This window comes from Ochotona princeps, chromosome 2 (assembly GCF_030435755.1).
Source record: "Ochotona princeps isolate mOchPri1 chromosome 2, mOchPri1.hap1, whole genome shotgun sequence".
In the NCBI taxonomy this organism is placed as follows: Eukaryota; Metazoa; Chordata; class Mammalia; order Lagomorpha; family Ochotonidae; genus Ochotona; species Ochotona princeps.
This window is the reverse complement of record NC_080833.1, coordinates 58,582,752-58,587,618: the sequence shown is the minus strand read 5'-3', so window position 1 is coordinate 58,587,618 and position 4,867 is coordinate 58,582,752. Positions and strand designations below refer to the sequence as shown.

General features: G+C 42.2%; 1 pseudogene; it reads left to right on the top strand.

Annotated features, from left to right (window-relative positions):
- Window positions 1-2,781: 2,781 nt before the first annotated feature.
- Window positions 2,782-4,065, top strand: LOC131478462 (tubulin alpha-8 chain-like; annotated as a pseudogene).
- The last annotated feature ends 802 nt before the right edge of the window (window positions 4,066-4,867 follow it).

Below are 4,867 nucleotides of genomic sequence, written 5' to 3'. Positions count from 1 at the left end.
GGAGAGACAGAGAGGAAGATCTTCCATCCGATGATTCACTCCCCAAGTGAGCCGCAACGGGCCAGTGCGCGCCAATCCGAAGCCAGGAACCTGGAACCTCTTCCGGGTCTCCCATGCGGGTGCAGTGTCCGCATTGGGCCGTCCTCAACTGCTTTCTCAGGCCACAAGCAAGGAGCTGGATGGGAAGCGGAGCTTCCTGGATTAGAACCGGCGCCCATATGGGATCTCGGGGCTTTCAAGGCGAGGACTTTAGCCGCTAGGCCATGCCGCCAGGCCCAGTAACATTAACTCTTAAGCTCACGTTGGTTGTAAAAACCATCTCACAGGGGCAGACAATGCCTCAATAGATTACAAAATTCTTAGTGGGGTGGTTGAGTGCCCATGCGAAAGGGGGTGAAAACTGCGTCAAGGTGGTCAGAGATGAATCCACTGGGCCCTGCCAAGCAGCTGGAAGCTCCCCGGGCCCTGCCAAGCAGGGAGCTATTCTCTTCACACCTTCGTGTATTCACACCTACTGCACGGACCCCATCACAACAACATTCTTCTCAGAAAGAGAAAAGAGGATAGGAAAATTCATCTGGAAACACAAGAGACGATGAAAGTCCAACTATCCTGAAAAATCAAAATAAAGCTGGAGGAAACATAATTCCAGACCTCAAAACATATTACAGGGCAGTGGTCATCAAAACAGTCTGACATTGGTACTGAAACAGAGAGCAGTGGAACAGAATAAAAGCACAAAAGTGAGTCCACACATGTACAACCAATTAATCTTTGACAAAAGACCTGAAAATAATCCAGGAAAAAATGTTGGTCTCTTCAACAAATGCTGTTGGGACAATTGGATATCAGCCTGCAGTAGTAAGAAGCGAGATCCCCATCCTTTACCTTATACAAAAATTAGCTCTAAATGAATTGAGGACCTCAAGCTGTACCCAGAAGCCATAAGCAACCAATCTGCAATCAGAAACTATTAAAGGAAGACATAGGAAGTACTCTGCAAGCTATTGGCATTGGTAAAGAATTCTTAGAGAGGTCCCCAAAAGCACAGGCAATCAAAGCCAAAATATACAAATGGGGACTACACCAAATTATGAAGTTTCCATACAGTAAAGGAAATGATCAACAAAATGAAGAAGCAATCAACAGAATGGAAGAAAAACTTTGCACTCTACACAATCAAGGATTTACAAAGATCATCAGAAATTCAATGACAGGACCTAGTGGCTAAAGTTCTCACCTTGCATCCGCAGGGATCCCATATGTGTGCCGGTTCATATCTAGGCTGCTCCACTTCCCTTCTAGCTCCCTGCTTGTGGCCTGGGAAAGCAGTGGATAATGGCCCAATGCTTTGGGACCCTGCACCCACATGAGAGACCCAGAAGAAGCTCTTGGCTCCATTGCAGCCTTTTGGGGAGTGAACCAGCGGATGGGAGATCTTTGTCTCTCCTTCTCTGTAAATTTGACTTTCCAAATCAATCTTTTAAAAAAAGAAAGAAATTCAATGACAGCAAAAAGAAACAACCCAGTGAACATATGGGAGAAGGAAATGAGCAGATACTTTTCAAAAGAACAAATTCAAATAGCTAATAAACATATGAAAAAATGCTGAGGCTCCCTAGCCAAAGAAATACAGATAAAATCCACATTGACATTCCACTTAACTCCAGTAAGATTTGCCTATATTCAGAACTCTACTGATACCTGCTGGCACAGATGTGGAAGAAAAGGTACCCTACTACACTGCTAGTTAGAGTATAGGCTGGTAAAGCCACTATGCAAGACAACTGAAAATTGATCTACCCTATGACTCAGCCATCTTACTACTGGGAATATATTTAAAGGAAATGAAATCTGCATTTGAGAAAGTGACCGGTAATCCTATATTCACAGCAGAAAAATCTGCAGTAGCAAAGATGTGGAAACAACTCAGATGCCTGCTGAAAGAGCAATGAATAAAGAAATTGTGGTGCATCTACCCCAAGGAATACTACCTAGCCATTAAAAGTATGAAATTCTACCACTTGCAACAAAATGATCCTAACTAGAGATCATTATGCTCAGTGAAACAAGTAAATCTCAAAAGGATAAATACCATACATTCTCTTTGATATAAGGCAACTTTCCCACAAGATACAATATGAATAGATATATAGATAAATATGTATATACATATATTCATTTAGAGGAACTATATAAGGGAGACTAGCATACTGATAAGTGAAGATATGTATGCACCTCTACACCCAAATAAAAGATGGAGTCCCAATGAAACTGGTAAATTTATCTTGACATTGGATCCTGGACTTTCTACCATTGCCTATACCTACAATTTCATGATAGACTTAAATAGCAGAATGATGGACTTGTGACTGTTGCTGAAGATCTGTATGACTGTAATAATCCAAGAGAAAACAGTGCAATTAATTGAAATTGAAAGGAAAATTCCTGATCCTAAATAACTGTAACTTGAAAAATAAAAAAATAATAATAATAAAATAAGAAGTACCACCAACATCTACATTCAAAGTTTAAGTAAGGAAGAATACTTAAAGAGTCATAATTTCCTCTGGTGAGATACATTGCTCCTCACTCAGCCATCTGAGATTCTTTTATAGTTTCTAATTTACCAAATAAAAACATTGGAAAAGCAAAATAACAGTGAAAACATATGATGCAGTAATTTCTCCCCTGGAGTCTTTAATGATCTGCCAGTGGGAGCTCTTATGTCGCAGTCTGCTTCCTTTCTCTGGCACCCACACGTCCTAGCAAGTTCCTGCTATGCATGAATGTCTCTCCATCCACTTGGACCAACCTGGTGTCCAGATTGGCAATGCCTGCTGAGAACTCTACTGTCAGGAACACGGCATCCAGCCTGATGGCCAGATGCCAAGTGACAAAACCATTGAGGAAGGAAATGACTCCTTCAACACCTCCTTCAGCAAGATCAGTACTAGCAAGTATGTGTCCATGGCCATATATGTAAATCTGGAGCCCACGGTCACCTGTGAAGTTCACACTACCATCAGTTCTTCCACCCTAAGCAGGCACTACTGCATCGACAAGGAGATCATCAACCTCATCCCAGGCTGTGTTTGCATGCTAGCTGACTGGTGCATGGTCCTGCAGGGCTTCCTGATTTTCCACAGCTTTAGTGGAGGGACCAGTTTTGGGTTCACCTTCCTGTTGATGGAATGCCTCTCTGTCAATTACACCAAGAAGTCCAAACTGGAATTGCCCATCTATCTTTCTTCCAGGTCTCCACAGCTGTGGTGGAGCCCTACAACTGCATCCTCACCACCCACATTACCCTGCAGCACTCTGACTGTGCCTTCATGGTGGACAACGAGACCATGTATGACATCTGTTTGTGAAGTCTCAATATAGAACCACACTTACACTAACCTGAAGCACCTTATCAGCCAGATTATGTACTCTATCACAGCTTCCCTCTGGTTTGATGGGGCCCTGAATGTTTACCTGACAGAATTCCAGACCAACCTGGTGCCCTATCCCTGCATCCACTTCCCTCTGGCCACTTACACCTTCATCACATCTCTGAGAAAGCTTACCATGAACAGCTTTGTGTACAGGGTTTACCAATGCTTGCTTTTAGCCAGCCAACCAGAGGGTGAAATGTAACCCTCACCCCAGTAAATACATGGCTTGCTGCCTACTATACCATGGTGATGTGGTTCTCAAAGATGCCAATGCTGCCATTGCCACCATCAAGACCATGCATAGCATCCAGCTTGTGGATTGGTGCCCCACTGGATTTAAGGTTGACATTAATTACCAGACACCCACTGTGGTGCCCAATGGAGATCTGGCTATTATTCAGCAAGCCATGTGCATGCTGAGCAACACCACAGCCATTGTTGAGGTCTAGGCTTACTTAGACCACAAGTTTGACCTGATGTATACCAAGAATGCCTTTGTTACTGGTACATGGATGAGGGCATGGATGGAGAGTTTTCTGAGGTTCATGAGGACATGGCTGCCCTGTAGAAGGATTATGAGGAGATGGGAACAGACAGTGCAGGTGGAAAGAATGAGGAGTATTAGTCTCTCCATAGCCGCTGTTCACTCTGCTAAGACTGTTCTGTACAGTGTGCCTGGCCATTGTAGCCCTAATGTGTCAATCAAGGTAGTAGTGATATTTGTATTTTAAACATCAAAAAAGAGATAAAATATATTATGCTTATTGGCAGACTACTAAGCAGTAATTATTCAAAATATCCAACTTACTAATTGCTTTATCATAACTTATCTCCTTCAGTTCTCATTGAAACTCCCTCTCTTTTTACAGGGACCAGAAAGGCTTAAATCATATTACTTAACAGCGTGGGACTTGGATCTGATCTCTGGTTAAGTTCATAACATACCTCATTGCATATCTCCAATTGGAAGATGTTTTACACTGGTAATGGCCATAAAGAAAATAGTTACTAAACATAGCACTTCATGGGCCTCTTTAAAACAGGTGATGAATTTCATCAAAAAGCATTTTCTGGTAGATCAGATTTCCAGAGTCATCTGATGTCTCTTTATAATCATTTGACAGCTTTGCTTCCTCAACCACTCTTCTCAGCCACACTGGCCCCTTACTATTCCTCAAACAGCCAAGCTCATGGTTAGATCTCACTTGATGCTGTACTATCCAGATTTCTCATTAGTTCTCCATTTTAAGGAACTTACTGTAGATTGCCCTGTCTTCTCCAGCTCTCCTTATTATCCTTCCCTGCAGTATTTTTTATATGACTATTATCATCATTCAATGTAATATAAAATTTTTTGTTACATGTTTCTCTCCACCAGAATGTAACCTCCATCATAGCAGAGAACCTTTAAAAAATGTATTCACTTG